General features: G+C 39.8%; 1 protein-coding gene and 1 pseudogene across 10 annotated transcripts in view; both read right to left on the bottom strand.

The window, feature by feature from the left end:
- The window catches only part of DIAPH3 (diaphanous related formin 3), a 571,991-nt gene that overhangs the window by 107,382 nt on the left and 443,884 nt on the right, over positions 1-20,725 (bottom strand). The window lies entirely within an intron of this gene.
- LOC129624839 (uncharacterized) lies at positions 20,517-20,682 on the bottom strand (annotated as a pseudogene).

Raw genomic sequence — 20,725 nt, 5'->3', positions numbered from 1 at the left:
TGCCTGCAAGCCAGTGGTTACCAGTTCCCAAGTGTGTGTAATATTATAAGGCAAATTGAGGTTGCACCTACACATAAACATAGGTTAAGTTGTCACTCATTATAATTCCATGCCCCAGCAGCCCAGACTTTGTTGAAACAGTGACTTGCCATAAGCCGGAGAACTGGAGGCTAGACCTAGAGCTATCCTTCTCAGCTCTAGGTGAACTGTCACCAGCAAACTGACTAAAAATGAATGCATACAATCAATGCACACTTCAGGGTTTCCTAAAAATTATTTTTTAAACAAAGACATTTTCTAATTAAATTTCAGCCAATTATGTCTGCTCTGTTTGTTTGGCAATTTCGCTAATGCTGCAAGTATGTTTCAAACTAGTCTAAGTAAATAGTCTGGAAGGATATGGATTAAAAATGAATCTTTCCAATCTACTGGTTCATGCAGTCCCAATTATTTTTTTTTTTTGAACTCTGGGGTGTTCTTTTATAACAACATTTTACACCTTTAAACCAGCAATTGTGTCCATGTTCTATAAATTGCTTAAATTTTATTTCTAGTTAATAAGACTTACATTAAGAATCCTCCTGCAATGCAGGAGACCCAGGTTCAATCTCTAGGTGGGGAAGATCTGCTTGAGAAGGAAACGGCAACCCACTCCAGGATTCTTACCTGGGAAATTCCATAGACAGAGGAGTCTGGTGGGCTACAGTCCACGGGGTTGCAAAGAGTCAGATAGAACTTACTGACTAAACCACCACCACCACCTGTTTTTTTTTTTTTTTTAAATCCACTACGTATTTAACACCATTTTTATGTACATATCTTGAACAGTCAAATATTTGAAATAGTTTCATTTTAGAGAAAAAGAAACAGCAAAAAAGAACAAAAAATAAAAATATGAGCCAGTTAGTTGTATTCCTGGAACCTTGTTTTCACATTGAAACTGGACATCAAAAAGTGAGGAATATCACCCTCAGATCACTGTTTCCAAAATGTTCTTTCTCCAACTAGGGATATCTTAGGGACACAATAATCATCTTAGAACTCTGTTTAAAAACAGTTCCTGAGAACCTACCCCCAGAAGCTCTACTTTAGTAGTTCTGGAATGAGGCTTACCAGTGTTTCTGACACACAGCAAGAAGGTTTGGAATTACCAATAGAGTTTTTCATTATGTATAAATTATAATTTAGAGAGTGATAGTTCCTGGCTTTTGACTAATAATTTTCATGTAATGACTGACAAGGAGAAAAATGAATCGAAATTTTAAAAATTAAAAATTTGAACTATCATCCAAAGTTATAAACATTAGTTCTTAAGTAGTTTTCTTAGGAGCAAATTGTTTAATGCTGGGCACAATGAAAAAGAAGGCTAAACTATGAATAAGACATGGTTGACTCAAAATAATTGAGAAATAACTGTAAAAATGAACTGCAAACCACAAAACTACTAAAAAATATCTAACAGGTTGCCAAGGTGACCCACGTTACCAACTACCACTACATAAAAAAAAATCACCACTGTTATTCAGGACTATCAGTGAGGTGTATGTACTTAGGAAGGGATTGACTGTGGCACAGATCACGAGGAACTGAATCTTCTAATAAATAGCCATATGAGGTACAGATTTTACAGTCAGATTTTTAAGGCAGGCTTCCTCCATCTATGTATTGCGAGAATGGCTCATCAATCTTCCACGGAGAATCATAGTGGGACATAAGCTTCTTCAAGCTTCCTTGACTTAAAAGGAGGGACAAGGAGAGACTGTTTGAATGGGGGTTAAAAAAGAATTTTATTTAGGTCGCTTACTCCCTCATTTTCCCACCAGAGTGGTTCTTCTAAGCCATCAGGTCCCACCTTCATTGCTGATGGAGTGGAGGGCACCTAATGTGGTATGCTCATGTGCATCTCTTAGGTTTCCTGACACACGCCCCAGGAGGCATCTCTTCTCGAGAGGACAACTGATCGGATGTGAATGATCCATCATGTCAGGAAGAGAGTATCCCACCACTCACACCAGACTGAGGCAGGAGAAGGAGCTCGGGCCCCGGACTCCTTCCACGGTCAACTCCTACTTCTCAGACGGAGCTTGTTGTAAGACTCACTCCTCCCAAGCAACCTGATTCTAAATGCCTGCGGGCTGTCATCTTCCCTGGAAGTTGTTTGGGAATGCTTCAGTTTGTTTGGCCCAAGTGAGCCAGGTGCTGGCATGTTACATCATTCAGAGCAAAATCCTACAGATCACCCAACAGGACAAGCTGGGCTGTGGGTTTCCCCAGTGGCTGGCTCTGGACACAAGCAGCAATGGTCTATTTCTGCCCCGGAAGAAAGTCGTAGGTACCTCAAAGAGCTGGGTTTTTGGATGAGGCTTAATTTCTATGATGTGAGAGCATTCCTCACCCCATAATCAGATTTTAGTCTTTTCATCTCTAGCTATTAAGGAAAAGACCCTTGGTTGACTGAGGATGGATGGTCTATTCTGATTTCTCCAGAGGGCTACTGAGGACTGATCATGATGGAAATCTATTCGGCCAGTTATCATCCAGTCCACTGCTAAGTGATGTGTTGACAAAAATTCTCTCTGTGCAGGCTGGTGGTAAGGTTAGACTTCAATCATTCTCGGAACTCTATGGGAGACCTAATCATTTAAGGGGGGCCAGAAGCCATGCTTGGAGAATGCAATGGCAACCCATTCCAGTACTCTTGCCTGGAAAATCCCATGGACGGAGGAGCCTGATAGATAGGCTGCAGTCCATGGGGTCGTGAAGACTCGGACACGACTGAGCGACTTCACTTTCACTTTTCACTTTCATGCATTGGAGAAGGCAATGGCAACCCACTCCAGTGTTCTTGCCTGGAGAATCCCAGGGACGGCGGAGTCTAGTGGGCTGCCGTCTATGGGGTCGCACAGAGTTGGACACGACTGAAGCGACTTAGCAGCAGCAGCAGCAGCAGAAGTCATGCTTGGTGGTAAATTTAACAGAAACTTGATTTTTGTAGGCTGAGGAATTAAAGGCATTAATAAATAAATAAGCTCTTTTTTTCATTTATTATACTGAGAACTTAGTGTTTTAGAAGTACAACCAAATATTTAAATGTTGAAGATTTAGTAAAAATAATCTTTAAAATAACTCCAAAAAAGTTTATTAAGGAATATCTGTAATATCTTATATATGAAATTCACAAGTAAGGTATAGATAATACTCAAAAATAGTGTTTATTATATAGTTAACATATATTTTCTTCTCTTAATTAAAAATTATGAAAAGAAGATTCAGATCTTCTCTCCTTGGAATTTATGGGCTGAATATCTATTTTAAACAATGGAATAGGACTAATTTGTTTAGTGTCTGAAGCACACAAATGACTTATTATGATCACTATCATCAGAAACCAATTTCTTTCAGTACACTGAATGATATTCTGGTAGTTGCCTCCCTGTAAAGAGCAAGACAAGCGATAAAAATATTAAATATACATTCAGTTCTTTTAAGAAAAAAAAAACAAAACAAAAAACACATTGACTTGAAAGACTTCTTTCCCTACGCCCCAGTAAAAAGAGGAATCTGTGGTTATGAGGCACTATCCTTATAGCTAATTTGACCATCTCAATGCAAACAAAAAAACTATGATGAATAGCTTTGCATAACAAGCCTATGATATCAGTTCCTCTACATTTTAAGGACGTTTCAGCCAGGATGTACCTTCAGTCTATTAATATAGAGGCACATATATTAAGAGGCAGATACATTAAGTTTATACCTTATAAAAACTACCTTGAAATTTATTAGTATGCTTACACAGAAGCTAGTTTTTAAAAGTCTCATGAACTTGACCAATCTTTATGGGTCAGTACACTTCTAGAGGGAAAATGTAATGTAATAGTATAATTGTGCCTCACATGTTTTCTCTTACCATTATAATATTTTTTTTCTTACCCAAGTACCTATAGCAATTAGACTTTACAATGAATTATGAGCTAGGTTAATAGTATTTTCTTGAATTAAAGTAGCATGATAGACCACATAATTGGTAGATATTACTTGGTCATTTATTTTTCAAAAGGAGTCTGTTCTCATTTATGTTGAGATGATTTTCAGTTTCAACTCATTTCTGGCAGCTAAATCATGAGTCTCTAAAAATAAGGGATTATAAAGAGAGGGGGGAGTTACCAATATTAACTGAATCTAATACCTATGTGAATTACAATTGGTTGGTTCCAACCAAATGAATCATTTTACCTTAGGCCACAGTAATGCAGTTTCGGATGGAAATGAAAGGAAGAACCACTGATTTGTCTCCCACAGCCTCTGGGCATTCCAGTACTGCTTTTAGCCTGGATAAACAGTTGTTATGATATGCCTACCTACCTCCGAGGGACTGGTGTCAAATTAATCTCCATGTTATCAGCAACTTCTCAACAGGTTTCAAACAGCCTTCTCTTTCCCTCCCAGGCCCAGCTCAACAGTTGTCAGGCCGGAGCCACGCTGAGCTTCCGCCCACACAGCGGCACTGCCTGCACCGGCGGCTGCTCCGGTGATTTTTTAAGCAGAGCAGCCGGTTGCCTTCAGCAGTAATGCTTTTGGGGGCACTCCGTGCTGTTCACCCAGAATCTCTGGCTGCTCTACAACTGTGCTAGTTAAGGGATCGACAGAAGGAACAACAAATGGCTACAATTAGCATTCGCCCTGCTCCCGCAAAAGAATTTCATTGCTATGGCAACGGGAGTTGCCCAGACAACACAGGGCTTTGGCTGAGAACAGTGCACCACATTACACCAAGTACAGATCCAAACAGCCAGAGATCAGGCTCTCGCTTCACAGCACAAAGATCTCTGCCGTCATATTGAAGTTTAATTAATAAGAGCTGATTTCTTAATTTTGGAAGCCAAGGTTCTGGATGCAAGTAGCCTGAAACAAAAACCCATTATTGATACATTCTTTTAAAACTCTGGTAAATTAATTAGTGATCACATTAGATGCCTCTTAACTTGGTTTTTCTATTTCCTATTTTAAGAGGCAGCTGTTACTTATATTGCTGCAACAATATACAAACCCATTTTTTCCGCAATCAGTTGCTATGTCAGAAATACATACAACCTTTGAAAAATTAACATTCAGCTTCCTTACACCTGGATATTCAACCAAGCCCTAGGTGTTTGCAATTTTATGGAGGAAGGAGCAACAACATCTAAGCAATTTTTATGTGGAGCTAAAATTGTGTAGTTATAAAAAACCATTTAAAATCAAACAGAAGCCTATTTATCACTGCTTTTAAAAGTAAATTTTGAAAGCAGAAAACTGGAAATATCTTGCAATGGGTTTGGTAGTAATACAAGTTAAATGGAAAAATTAATCTAAATGACATAGAAATAAGCTACCTTGGCTACCACTAAATGGCTCTGCAGGCGAGCTGCATAATTGGATCAGCGCCACTCACAGTCATGTAAACCACTCTGCGGAGCTGATCCAAGAGCACATAACGAGCCAGGAAGGGCAGGGTGTGCAGGCAGCATGGGACAGCGAGGCCCAGTTGCTAGAATTTGGCAGAGGACAACGTTCCTTTCATCTTTGCTAAAATTTTCAAAACTCAAATATTTCCCCTTCTCAACCAACACTCCTGTCAGCATGGAACAACTATTATCATCAATAATAACAGTTAACTTTTAACGAGTACACAGTGTTGTGCATGGCTTGTTACATTCAGTTTTCACAGGCATCCTATAAGGTGGGCATAAATTCTGCTCACTAGCATTAGATGAAACCAAGGTGCAAAGAGACTCAGTAACTGCCAGCATATAAGCAGTAAAGCTGAAATTCAAAACCAAGTCTATCCTATAACATTCTCTTTACCTCAACTGTGTTGTGCTATACAACTATTATTAGTAATTCAGTAATTCTAAAACTTCAGTTTTCTTTTCCCACAACAACAGTAAGCACAAATTCTAAAATGGAAAAAGTCTAACTGGAAACAAAATTAGTGGTACGTACAGTAAGCATAATGATATTCAATTTAGTCAGACTGCTTAAATTATTATCTGGGGATGTGGTGAAGTTGGCGTAAAGAGAGAGAAATGAACTCTCACGGAGCACACTGGCTATGGGTTTTGGTATAAGATGTCTGAACACGTACATAATAAACAAGCTGATCAGAAATTATATCCCTTTACTAAAGCACACATTTATTTTCATTTTATAAAGGATTTAAAAAAGTAAACTCTTTACTAGTAGTGAAAGTGTTGGTGACACTATGGACTTTACCTTCTGTACGCGGGATTCTCCAGGCAAGAATACTAGAGTGGATCGCAATTCCCTGCTCCAGGGGATCTTCACAATACAGGGATCCAACCTAGGTCTCCTACACTGTGAGCAGATTATTTACTGTCTGAACCACCACAGAAACCCTTATTAGTAGTAAGAAGCTGTTATTTGTTATTAGTAGTAAGTATGAAAAGTAAGAATATTTTATTGTCTGGTAGAAATAATCCTATCAGCTTCAAAATGGTATCTCCAGAGTTCAGACTGTATTGTATTACTATTACTTAGATTTTCAGTTAAGGACAACTAAACCAGGTCAAGAACAAAAACAAATAATCTTAGAGTTAAAAAAATTGTTTATATATGCAGATAAATAAATCTAACTCACTCTAATTTCAGTTCAGTTCAGTTGTTCAGTCGTGTCCGACTCCTTGCGACCCCATGAATCACAGCATGCCAGGCTTCCCTGCCCATCACCAACTCCCAGAGTTCACTCAAATTCAAATCTATCGAGTCAGTGATGCCATCCAGCCATCTCATCCTCTGTCGTCCCTTTCTCCTCCTGCCCCAATCCCTCCCAGCATCAGGGTCTTTTCCAATGAGTCAACCCTTCGCATGAGGTGGCCAAAGTATTGGAGTTTCAGCTTTAGCATCAGTCCTTCCAATGAACACCCAGGACTGATCTCCTTTAAAATGGATTGGTTGGATCTTCTTGCAGTCCAAGGGACTCCCAAGAGTTTTCTCCAAAACCACAGTTTTGGAGAAACTTTTGAACCACAGTTTAAAGGCATCAATTCTTCGGTGCTCAGCTTTCTTCACAGTCCAACTCTCACATCCATACATGACCACTGGAAAAACCATAGCCTTGACTAGACAGACCTTTGTTCGCAAATGTCTTGGCCTTTTATTATGCTATCTAGGTTGGTCGTAACTTTCCTTCCAAGGCTTAAGCATCTTTTAATTTCATGGAGGCAATCACCATCTGCAGGGATTTGGGAGCCCAAAAAAATAAAGTCTGACACTGTTTCCCCATCTATTTGCCATAAACTGATGGGACCAGATGCCATGATCTTCATTTTCTGAATGTTGAGCTTTAAGCCAACTTTTCACTCTCCTCTTTCACCTTCATCAACAGGCTTTTTACTTCCTCTTCACTTTCTGCCATAAGGGTGGTGTCATCTGCGTATCTGAGGTTATTGATATTTCTCCCAGAAATTTTGATTCCAGCTTGTGCTTCTTCCAAGCCAGCGTTTCTCATGATGTACTCTGCATATAAGTTAAATAAGCAGCCTTGACAATATACAGTCTTGACGTACTCCTTTTCCTATTTGGAACCAGTCTACTGTTCCATGTCCAGTTCTAACTGTTGCTTCCTGACCTGCATACAGGTTTCTCAAGAGGCAGATCAGGTGGTCTGGTATGCCCATCTCTTTCAGAATTTTCCATAGTTTATTGTGATCTACACAGTCAAAGGTTTGGCATAGTCAATAAAGCAGAAATAGATGGTTTTCTAGAACTCTCTTGCATTTTTGATGATCCAGCAGATGTTGGCAATTTGATCTCTGGTTCCTCTGCCTTTTCTAAAACCAGCTTGAACATCTGGAAGTTCATAGTTCACGTATTGCCTGGCTTGGAGAATTTCTAGCATTACTTTACTAGCAATTATGTGGTAGTTTGAGCATTCTTTGGCTTTGCCTTTCTTTGGGATTGGAAAGGAAACTGACAGTTTCCAGTCCTGTGGCCACTGCTGAGTTTTCCAAATTTGCTGCATATTGAGTGCAGCACTTTAACAGCATCATCTTTCAGGATTTGAAAGAGCTTAACTGGAATTCCATCACCTCCACTAGCTTTGTTTGTAGTGATGCTTTCTAAGGCCCACTTGACTTCACATTCCAGGATGTCTGGCTCTAGGTCAGTGATCACACCATTGTGATTATCTTGGTCATGAAGATCTTTTTGGTACAGGTTTCCTGTGTATTCTTGCCACCTCTTCTTAATATCTTCTGCTTCTGTTAGGTCCATACCATTTCTGTCCTTTATCGAGCCCATCTTTGCATGAAATGTTCCCTTGGCATCTCTGATTTTCTTGAAGAGATCTCTAGTCTTTCCCAGTCTGTTGTTTTCCTCCATTTCTTTGCATTGATCGCTGAGGAAGGCTTTCTTATGGCTTCCTGCTATTCTTTGGAACTCTGCATTCAGATGCTTATATCTTTCCTTTTCTCCTTTGCTTTTGACTCCTCTTCTTTTCACACCTATTTGTAAGGCCTCCCCAGACAGCCATTTTGTTTTTTGCATTTCTTTTCCACGGGGATGGTCTTGATCCCTGTCTCCTGTACAATGTCAGGAACCTCCATCCATAGTTCATCAGGCACACTATCTATCAGATGTAGTCCCTTAAATCTATTTCTCACTTCCACTGTATAATCATAAGGGATTTGATTTAGGTCATACATGAATGGTCTAGTGGATTTCTTTACTCTTTTCAATTTAAGTCTAAATTTGGCAAAAAGGAGTTCATGATCTAAGCCACAGTCAGCTCTTGGTCTTGTTTTTGCTGACTGTATAGAGCTTCTCCATCTTTGGCTGCAAAGAATATACTCAATCTGATTTCAGTGTTGACCATCTGGTGATGTCCATGTGTAGAGTCTTCTCTTGTGTTGTTGGAAGAGGGTGTTTGCTATGACCAGTGCGTTCTCTTGGCAAAACTCTATTAGCCTTTGCCCTGCTTCATTCTATATTCCAAGGCCAAATTTGCCTGTTACCCCAGGTGTTTCTTGGCTTCCTACTTTTGCATTCCAGTCCCCTATAATGAAAAGGACATCTTTTTTGGGGTGTTAGTTCTAAAAGGTCTGGTAGGTCTTCATAGAATCATTCAGGTTCAGCTTCTTCAGTGTTACTGGTTGGGGCATAGGCTTGGATTACTGTGATATTGAATGGTTTGCCTTGGAAACAAACAGAGATCATTCTGTCATTTTTGAGATTGCATCCAAGTACTGCATTTTGTTGACCATGATGGCTCCTCCATTTCTTCTAAGGGATTCCTGCCCACAATAGTAGATATAATGGCCAGCTGAGTTAAATTCACCCATTCCAGTTCATTTTAGTTCACTGATTCCTAGAATGTCGATGTTCACTCTTGCCATCTCTTGTTTGACCACTTCCAATTTGCCTTGATTCATGGACCTAACATTCCAGGTTCCTATGCAATATTGCTCTTCACAGCATCGGACCTTGCTTCTATCACATCACATCCACAACTGGGCATTGTTTCTGCTTTGGCTGCATCCCTTCATTCTTTCTGGAGTTATTTCTTCACTGATCTCCAGTAGCATATTGGGCACCTATGGACCTGGGGAATTCCTCTTTCAATATCCTATCAATTTGCCTTTTCATACTGTTCATGGGGTTCTCAAGGCAAGAATACTGAAGTGGTTTGCCATTCCCTTCTCCCGTGGACCACATTCTGTCAGACCTCTCCACCATGACCCGCCTGTCTTGGGTGGCCCCACACGGCATGGCTTAGTTTCACTGAGTTAGACAAGGCTGTGGTCCATGCGATCAGATTGACTAGTTTTCTGTGATTATGGTTTCAGTGTGTCCGCCCTTTGATTCCCTCTCACAACACCTACCGTCTTACTTGGGTTTCTCTTATCTTGGATGTGGGGTATCTCTTCACGGTTGCTCCAGCAAAGTGCAGCTGCTGCTCCTTATCTTGGACGAGGGGTATCTCCTCACGGCCACCCCTCCTGATCTTGAACGTGGATCTAATTTCACTCTAATTTAGTCCAACCTAACTGTAAAGGACCACGACCTACGTGCCAGGACCAGGAGAAAGGAGCAAAGACCGCACACAAGTCTGACCCAGACTTCCTGTGAGGGTCCAGGAGTCTCCGGAGGAGGCGTGGGTTGACAGTGGCCTGCTGCAGGGTTGGGGCACTAAACACAACAGTGCACGCAAAAGACCTTCTGAAGGAGGTCCCCATTATCTTCCTTACACCCACCATAGCTTGGTCTCAGGTCAAAGAACAGGGAGGGAACACACCCTCTCCACCAACAGAAAATTGGATTAAAAATTTACTGAGCATGGCCCCGCCCACCAGAACAAGACCCAGTTTCCCTCTCAGTCAGTCACTCCCATCAGGAAGCTTCCACATCCTTTTCCATCAGAGGGCACAGGAAAAGAAAACCACAATCACAGAAAACTAATCAAACTGACCAACCGATCACAGCCTTATCTAACTCAATGAAACTATAAGCCACGGCCACCCAAAACGGACTGGATATGGTGGAGAGTTCTGACAAAATGTGGTGCCCTGGAGAAGGGAATGGCAAAACAGTTCAGTATTCTTGCCTTGAGAACCCCATGAAGAGTATGAAAATGCAAAATGATATGACACTGAAAGATGAACTCCCCAGGTGGATAGGTGCCCAATATGCTGCTGGAGAAGAGTATAGAAATAACTTCAGAAAGAATGAAGAGACAGAGCCAAAGCAGAAACAATGTGCAGTTGTGGATATAAAAGGTGATGGAAGTAAGGTCAGATGCTGTAATAACAATATTGCAAGGGACCTGGAATGTTAGGTCAAAGCTGCTGCTATTGCTAAGTTGCTTCAGTCGTGTCCAGCTGTGTGCGACCCCATAGACGGCAGCCCACCAGGCTCCCCCGTCCCTGGGATTCTCCAGGCAAAAACACTGGAGTGGGTTGCCTTTGCCTTCTCCAATGCATGAAAGTGAAAAGTGAAAGTGAAGTCACTCAGTCGTGTCTAACTTAACGACCCCATGGACTGCAGCCTATCAGGTTCCTCCGTCCATGGGATTTTCCAGGCAAGAGTCGAGTGGGGTGCCATTGCCTTCTACGTTAGGTCCATGAATCAAGGCTAATTGGAAGTGATCAAACAGGAGATGGTAAGAGTGAACATTGACATATTAGGAATCAGTGAACTAAAATGGACTGGAATGGGTGAATTTAACTCAGATGACCATTTTATCTACTAGTGTGGGCAGGAATCCCTCAGAAGAAATGGAGGAGCCCTCATAGTCAACAAAAGAGTCCAAAATGCAGTACTTGGATGCAGTCTCAAAAACGACAGAATGATCTCTGTTCATTTTCAAAGCAAATCATTCAATATCACGGTAATCCAAGTCTATGCCCCAAACACTAAGGACAAAGAAGCTGAAGTTGAACGGTTCTATGCAAATTGACAAGACCTTCTAGAACTAACTCCCCCAAAAGATGTCCTTTTCTTCACAATGGACTAGAATGCAAAAGTAGGAAGTCAAGAAATACCTGGAGTAACAGGAAAATTTGGCCTTGGAGTACAGAATGAAACAGGAAAGGCTAATAAAGAGTTTTGTGAAGAGAATGCACTGGTCGTAGAAAACACCCTCTTCCAACAACACAAGAGACGACTCTACACATGGACATCACCAGATGGTCAATATCAAATCAGACTGATTGTATTCTTTGCAGCCAAAGATGGAGAAGCTCTATACAGTCAGCAAAAACAAGATTGGGAGCTGACTGTGGCTCAGATCATGAACTCCTTCTTGCCAAATTTAGACTTAAATTGAAGAAAGTAATGAAAATCACTAGACTATTCAGTCCAGTTCACTTCAGCTGAGTTCAGTTTAGTCGCTCAGCTGTGTCCAACTCTTTGCGACTCCATGTGGACAGTTCTGACAAAATGTGGTCCACCAGAGAAGGGAATGGCAAACCACTTCAGTATTCTTGCCTTAAGAACCCTAACAGTATGAAAAGGCAAAAAGATCATTCAGGTATGACCTAAATCAAATCCCTTACAATTATACAGTGGAAGTGACAAATAAGATTCAAGGGATGAGATCTGATAGACAGAGTGCCTGAAAACTATGGATGGAGGTTCATGATACTGTACTGGAAGCACTGATCAAGACCATCCCCAAGAAAAAGAAATGCAAAAAAGAAAAATGGTTGTCTGAGGAGGCCTTACAAATAGCTGAGAAAGGAAAAGAAGCTAAAGCAAAGGAGAAAAGAAAGATATACCAATGTGAATGCAGAGTTCCAAAGAATAGCAAGGAGAGATATAAAAGCCTTCCTTAGTGATCAATGCAAAGAAATAGAAGATAACATTAGATTAGGAAAGACTAGAGATTGCTTCAAGAAAACTAGTGATACCAAGCGAACATTTCATGCAAAGGTGGGCATAGTAAAGGACAGAAATGGTATGGACCAAATAGAACTAGAAGATATTAAGAAGAGGTGGCAACAATACACAGGAGAACTGTACAAAAGAGAGCTTCACAACCCAGATAACCACGATGGTGTGATCACTCACCTAGAGCTAGACATTCTGGAATGTGAAGTCAAGTGGGCCTTGGGAAGAATCTATGAACAAAGCTAGTGGAGGTGATGGAATTCCAGTTGAGCTATTTCAATCCTAAAGGATGATGCTATGAAAGTGTTGCACTCAATATGCCAGCAAATTTGGAGAACTCAGCAGCGGCCACGGGACTGGAAACGGTCAGTTTCCATTCCAACCCCAAGAAAGGCAATGCCAAAGAATGCTCAAACTACCGCACAACTGCACTCATTGCACAGGCTAGTAAAATAATGTTCAAAATTCTCCAAGCCAGGCTTCAGCAATACGGAAACCTTGAACTTCCCGATGTTCAAGCTGGTTTTAGAAAAGGCAGAGGAATCAGAGATCAAGTTGCCAACATCCGCTGGATCATGGAAAGAGCAAGAGAGACCCAGAAAAACATCTACTGCTGCTTCACTGACTATGCCTAAGCCGTTGACTGTGTGGGTCACAATAAACTGTGGAAAATTCTGAAAGAGATGGGAATACCAGAGCATCTGACCTGCCTCTTGAGAAACCTGCATGCAGGTCAGGAAGCAACAGTTAGAACTGGACATGGAACAACAGACTGGTTCCAAATAGGAAAAGGAGTACGTCAAGGCTGTATATTGTCACCCTATTCTTTAACTTGTAAGCAGAGTATATCATATGAAACACTGGACTGGAAGAAGCACAAGCTGGAATCAAGATTGCCAAGAAAGATCAATAACTTCAGATGTGCAGATGACAACACATTTAAGGCAGAAAGCGAAGAAGAACTGAAGAGCCTCTTGATGAAAGTAATAGAGGAGAGTGAAAAAGCTGGCTTACAGCTCAACATTCAGAAAACTAAGATCATGGCATCTGGTCCCATCACTTCATGGGAAAAAGATGGGGAAAGAGTGGAAATAGTGTCAAACTTTATTTTTTTGGGCTCCAAAATCACTGCAGATGGTGATTGCAGCCATGAAATTAAAATTCACTTCGTCCTTGGAAGAATATTAAGGATATTAAAGGATATTATAATTATAATTATAATTAAAGGATAATATAAAGGATATTAAAAAGCAGAGACATTACTTTTTAGACAACAAAAGTCAGTGTAGTTAAGGCTATGGTTTTTTTCCAGTAGTCATGTATGGATGTGAGAATTGGACAATAAAGACAGCTGAGCTCTGAAGAATTGATGCTTTTGAACTGTGTTGTTGGAGAAGACTCTTGAAATCCCTTAGACTGAAAGGAGATCCAACCAGTCCATCCTAAAGGAAATCAGTCCTGAATATTCATTGGAAGGACTGATGCTGAAGCTGAAACTCCAATACTTTGGCCACCAGATGCGAAGAACTGACTCATTTGAAAAGACCCTGATGCTGGTAAAAGTTGAATGTGGGAGGAGAAGTGGATGACAGAGGATGAGATGGCTGGATGGTACCACTGACTCAATGGACATGAGTTTGGGTACACTCCAGGAATTGGTGATGGGCTGGGAGGCCTGGCGTGCTGCAGTCCATGGGGTTGCAAATAGCTGGACACAAATGAGCGACTGAACTGAACTGAAACTCAAGAGAAAGTCCGTCAGTTGCTTTTTCCAATTTACTCTGTCACAAAACAGGAAGTAGACAGCACCTCTGTCTGCACCTTATCTGTCTGCACTCTAAATCATTTCTGAGTGCATCTTCTACTCCAGAAAAAGCAATCTGACTCCATTCAAGGACAGGCAGTTTATTGAAGTGACTTAGAGAATGGACTGTGCTGCCAACAGATCTGGGTTGAATTCTTAGCTCTGCCATTTATCAACTTTATGATTTGGGGCAAGGATTACTTAACCTTTTTGAGACTTTGAATGGGACAATGTAAACAATGCACTCAAGAATGTTTAACACATAGTATATGGTCAAATATTGGCATCTTTATTCTTTATGGAATCTTATTCTTTCTAAAAAGATTCTCACTCACCTTACCCCTCATGTCTGGGGCAATCTCTTCTCTCTGTCGCTACCATTCAGCAATTAGCATCTTGCAGACAGAAGTCCTGAGTTTGAATCCTGGCTCTGCCACTCAGTAGTTACAATTAACTGCATAGAACACTTTCCATATTAAACAGAGCACACTGCGAATGAAAATCTAAACTATCTGCTTACAGAAAAACATGCTTAAACTTGTACGAATGAAAAGTTCCAGAGTAGGGCAGGTCCCAGATATCTTAGTGTCAATTATTAATGATCAGTCTTGTCAAACCAAATCTTAAATATTTTCTACTATCAATTGCCCAATTAATAGACTTAATCGTTACTATTTATTTGAACTGTTGCTATGTATTAGGCTCTGTTGAGAATCCTTCATGCACCATCTGATATAAATTTTTACAACAAATCAAGGCAAGAACGATCAAAATCACATTTTATAGATGAGAAAACTGAGGAACAAGGAGCAAATAACTTGCTGAAGGTTACACAGCTAGTAAAAGGCAGCTGGCACTCTGAATCTCCGTTCTATGCAGCCACAGTGTGCGTCAGGACATCCACTGACCAATGAACTAGAGACAGTGTGCAACTTTTGTGTTTATATGCTTATACATCCTGTGCTGTTCACACAGCTCATGCTACAAACATGTTCTTCGTAGACTTAAAACCACATAAGAGTCAGATTCAGCACTTACTTTCAACTATTTACAAGTCATGAACTTGATTCAATAACACACAACATTTAAGCACTAAATAAATGTTCACTGATAATGAAGAAAATGTGCATGGCCAGGGCAAAGTCAAGGTAGCATCACATGCATGCTAGGAATAATTTGCAATAACATTTTAAAACATTAAAACTTAATGAGCACAGTCTCAATTAGGAAATTAAAAATCTGTTCATTAAACTTGCAGATGATACTTATTTGGGCAGGAGTTAAACACTTTAGAAGAAAGAAAGAATTTAAAATGACCTTGATAGATTAGAGAAATAGTTCATCAAAAACAGATGAACTTCAATAAAGAGAAGAACAAAACAGCATATTTAAGAACCAAAAGCATACCACACAGATAAAAATGGGAGTGAGTAGCTGGGCACATTGATGGGGGGCAGGGGGCAAGGCACAGAGGGAACCACCTGACTATCTGCAGGCAATACAGACTATTCTTCCATCTATGTATCACAACCCTGGCTGAGCACTGGAACCACCAGGAAAGGTTTCAAAACTATTGTTCCAGGCTCCATCAGGGACCAATTAAATCAGAATCTGTGGAGATAAGCTTCCATATTGGTTACATTTAAAAACTCTCTAGGCGTGTTTAATGTGGCCAAGGTTCAGAATTACCGGAAATTATAACCAATCATATCCTTTATATTTATATGAAGAAACTGATGAAAATAATAACACAGCTACTATGTGTGATCAGATAATGAGCTATAAAGAGAAACTATTTAATTTAAAAATCTAATATTAATCAGTGATGGTTCCCAAAACTCAAGAAACAAAAAACAGCCTAAGATCTGTGTTTCTCCAAGTATGGTTCCTTGGATGAGCAGCCTCTGGGGATTTATGAGAAATGCAAATTCTCATGCCTACCACAAACCTGAATCCATAACTCTGTGGTGGACCTAGCAACCTGGGTTTAGATAAGCCCCTCGAGGGTTTCTGATGGATTCTGAAGTTAAGAATTATAGCTCTAAGCTAAGAGGCCAACTTGTTTCTCTTTTCTTACAGCATCTGTTTTCTGTTATAATTACAGGATTGTTCTGTGCTTTCTTTTCTAAGTCACCTCAAAGTCTTTCTAAAAGTAAGGTATATAAATTATAAATTAAAAAATTAATGTTTTAGCAAAGTAATCATATTCAGAATTGCCTTCATTATTGAAATATCTTTTATTAACTGGATTCATGTAATAAACTCAGTGAAAAATAATCTGTTAAAATTGTGGCCAAAGTTGTCCAGAGGAAAAATTTGCTGGTTGGCTCAGTTTCTTTACCTTTCAGCGGGCTCTGCTGATATCAAGTAGACCCAGATTAGTCACAAGAATCTACAGAGATCTATTAGCTGCTGCCTAGTAACCCAAATCCCCCAGGGCAGGATGTGTGAGTATACCTGAGATTCTAGCTTTCCCTTCACCAGTCATTGCCACTGGGGTTTAGGTCTGTCTGTGATTTCCATCTGTCTATCTCTACCTCATTGCTCCAATAAAACAGGAGTTGGTTATATGTATTGTTATTAATAACCAAAATGTAAAAATAAAACCTAATCCTGGACTAGCAGCATTGAAAAATCATCACAAACAAACAGTAATAATAACTGCTCCTAGTTGAGAGAAAAAGACAGAAGAGATAACATTAAATTTTATAGTTTTTCCTTAATGGATAACATAGTTTGATAAGAAATACTGAGAAAGTTTCTATCCTTCCCCACTGTTTCTGATCTCACTGTCCCTCATATTTTCTCAAATATAATAAGAAAAAAGAAGAAACAATTTCATTGCGAATTAAATATGCAAAATAATGAGACAGCATTTTGTCTAACTGTTGAAAAATTTTAAATGCATCTAGTGCTGGTGAGGGTTTGAAGAGTGGATAAGTCACTAGATGCTGTTAGGAGTATATATTCATATAATCCCTTCATCCATCCCACATCACTGTAGCAATATGTATACCAAAGCCTTAAAGTTGTGAACGTCTATTAACTTATCCTGAATAAACTGCTATTTATTATAATGATCAGAATTTTGTTAAAGGCGAAACTCTAAAGAAGCTGCTCAAGTATGTATGGCCCATCCTTACTATAGGGGTAGTCCAGTATGACATTTCAAGAATAAGGAAGCAGGCTAAGTGATGAACTTAGCAATGCATATCTAGTGAACTACATATTTTTCCCCCTTGCATGGATTTAGAAAAGGCAGAGGAACCAGAGATCAAGTTGCCAACATCTGCTTGATCATTGAAAAAGCAAGAGAGTTCCAAAAAACCATTTATTTCTACTTTATTGACTATGCCAAAGCCTTTGACTGTGTGGATCACAACAAACTGTGGAAAATTCTGAAAGACATGGGAATACCAGACCACCTGACCTGCCTCCTGAAAAATCTGTATGCAGGTCAAGAAGCAATAGTTAGAACTGGACATGGAACAACAGACTGGTTCCAAATTGGGAAAGGAGTACGTCAAGGCTGTATACTGTCACCCTACTTATTTAACTTATATGCAGAGTACATCATGAGAAATACTGGGCTGGAAGAAGCACAAGCTGGAGTCAGGACTGCCAGGAGAAATATCAATAACCTCAGATATGCAGATGACACCACACTTATGGCAGAAAGCAAGGAAGAACTAAAGAGCCTCTTGATGAAAGTGAAAGAGGAGAGTGAAAATTTGGCTTAAAGCTCAACATTCAGAAAACTAAGATCATGACATCTGGTCCCATCACTTCATGGCAAACAGATGGAGAAACAGTAGAACAGTGTCAGACTTTATTTTTTTGGGCTCCAAAATCACTGCAGATGGTGATTGCAGCCATGAAATTAAAAGACGCTTGCTCCTTGGAAGGAAAGTTATGACCAAACTAGACAGCATATTAAAAAGCAGAGGCATTACTTTGCCAACAAAGGTCCATCTAGTCAAAGCTGTGGTTTTTCCAGTAGTCATGTATGGATGTGAGAGTTGGACTATAAAGAAAGCTGAGCACTGAAGAACTGATGCTTTTGATCTGTGGTACTGGAGAAGATTCTTGAGAGTCCTTTGGAGTGCTAGGAATTCCAACCAGTCCATCCTAAAGGAAATCAGTTCTGGGTGTTCATTGGAAGGACTGATGCTGAAGCTGAAACTCCAATACTTTGACCACCTGATGTGAAGAACTGACTCACTGGAAAAGACCCTGATGCTGGGAAAGATTGAGGGCGGGAGGAGAAGGGGATGAGAGAGGATGAGATGATTGGATGGCATCACTGACTCAATGGACATGCGTTTGAGTAAACTCCAGGAGTTGGACTGGGAGGCCTGGTGTGCTGCAGTCCATGGGGTCACAAAGAGTTGGACACAACTGAGCAACTGAACTGAAAGGTTAGAATCATCATTTAAAAAATAAGAGCATACATATGTATACCTACAGCTGATTCATACTGATGTTTGGCAGAAACCAACACAATACTGAAAAGCAATTATCTTTCAATTGAAAATAAATAATGTAAAAAAAAAGTAGCTTCTATTTAATATTAAGTTTATTAATTTAAAGCTATCTTAATTAATATGTTGAAATTTGACCTTGCAAGATATACTTTTTTGTGACAAATAAATGAAAATAATGTTCTAGAAGAAATGTATACATTTATTCACTTACTCTGGTTCTAACTCATCAATAATCGAGTCATGTGCATTGCACTGAATTTTTTCTTTGGTAATAGACTATTCAAAAGTATTTTATAAAAAAAAGTTACTCAAATTTTATAAAATTAAATCTAAGTGCATTGTAAGTTTGTTACTTTGAGAGTTCACCTCTGATACAGGTTTATGAGTTACAAGTTGAGGACAATGTTTTATAGCAACAGTTTATACACTTGGCAAGATGCTGCTCTTTTAACATATACTGACCAGACCTGTCATATAAGGTCTCTCATTCAAAGATCTGAGTGATGTGGAATATTATATTACTATAAAGTAACATAGTCTTGCCTTTAATGGGCAGTTTGACATAAGTGTTATGATGGAGTTCTAAGCTGTATCAAAATCTATTTATTCTCAATATGAAAAACACCTACAAGCCAATAGAAAAATATGCAAAAGACTCAGATAGGCACTTCACACAATGAGATAGTATGTTGAAAATATTATGTAAAAAGCCAAAGGAACATGGAATAGTATTTATGTTACTCATGAGGGAAATGCAAAATGAAACCACAATGAGATATCTCAATTCAACCAGAATTATTGAAATGAATTCTCATACACTGTTGATGAAAGTATAAACTGGCACAATCATTTTTGAAATCTGTTGGGCAGTATTCACTAAAGCTGAACATAGGCTTATTCAGTGAACTACACGCCTACATATATTTCTGACAGATCCAGAAGATACCTACAAGGATGTTCTTAGCAGTACTATTTATAATACCCCAATTCTAGAAACAGTATAAATATCTACCAATAAAAGAACTAATATTCATATATTCAGGGTGGAATACTAAATAATCATTAGAATAAACAAATTATAACCGCATACAACAATATGGATACAAAGTGTAAGACTGTGTTCATAAAAAAAGAGACAGAGTAAGCCTGGTTACTGCTGTCACAGTCAGGACAAGGGTGGGATGTGAGGTTACGAACTGGAGGAAGGAGCTGGAAGGGGCTCCTTTCCTGATCGAGGTATTGGTTACGCAGGTAAGTTCACTTTATGAACATTCATCAAGCCAGATGCTCAGAAGTGTGTAGTTGTAGTTTTATACACGTTATTCGTCTATATAAAGTATATATCTAAAATGAGGCAAGAACTCTAAGGCTTACTGGTGAGTCAGCAGTAAAGAATCCAGTTGCAATGCAGGAGATGTGGGTTCAGTCCCTGGATTAGGGAAGATACCCTGAAGAAAATGGCAACCCACTCTAGCATTCTTGCCTGGGAAATTCCATGGGCCGAGGAGCCTTCGGGGCTACAGTCCATGGGGTTGCAAGAGTCAGACACAACTAAACCACCACCACCACCACTACCACACCATCACCAAGAAAGTTGCAAGTGTTAGTCGCTCAGTCATATCCAACTCTTTGCAACCCCATGGACTGTAACCCACCAGGCTCCTCTGTCGATGGGATTCTCCAGGCAAGAATACTGAAGTGGGTTGCCATGCCCTCCAGGGGATCTTCCTGACCCAAGCAGGTCTCCTGCATTGCGGGCAGGTTCTTTACCATTGTGAGCCAGCAGGGAAGCCTACCACCATCAAGAAGTATAAGAGAATAAGAAAGGTTTAAATAAAACAAAATAATACTTCACAGTGCAGTGCAATGCACAGTGCCAAGTGCCTGAGTGACACTGAGAGAGGGTGTTGCCGAAGCAACAATCTGTATATTTACAGTCTTTAATGCCCGATTTTGACGTAAGATCAGATACTACACTTGATCTTAGCCAAAAGGCACAGAAAAAATAACTGAATCACTTTACTGTACATCTGAAACCAACACAACATGG

This window comes from Bubalus kerabau, chromosome 12 (assembly GCF_029407905.1).
Source record: "Bubalus kerabau isolate K-KA32 ecotype Philippines breed swamp buffalo chromosome 12, PCC_UOA_SB_1v2, whole genome shotgun sequence".
Taxonomy (NCBI): domain Eukaryota; kingdom Metazoa; phylum Chordata; class Mammalia; order Artiodactyla; family Bovidae; genus Bubalus; species Bubalus kerabau.
This window is presented reverse-complemented; position numbering and strand designations above follow the sequence as displayed.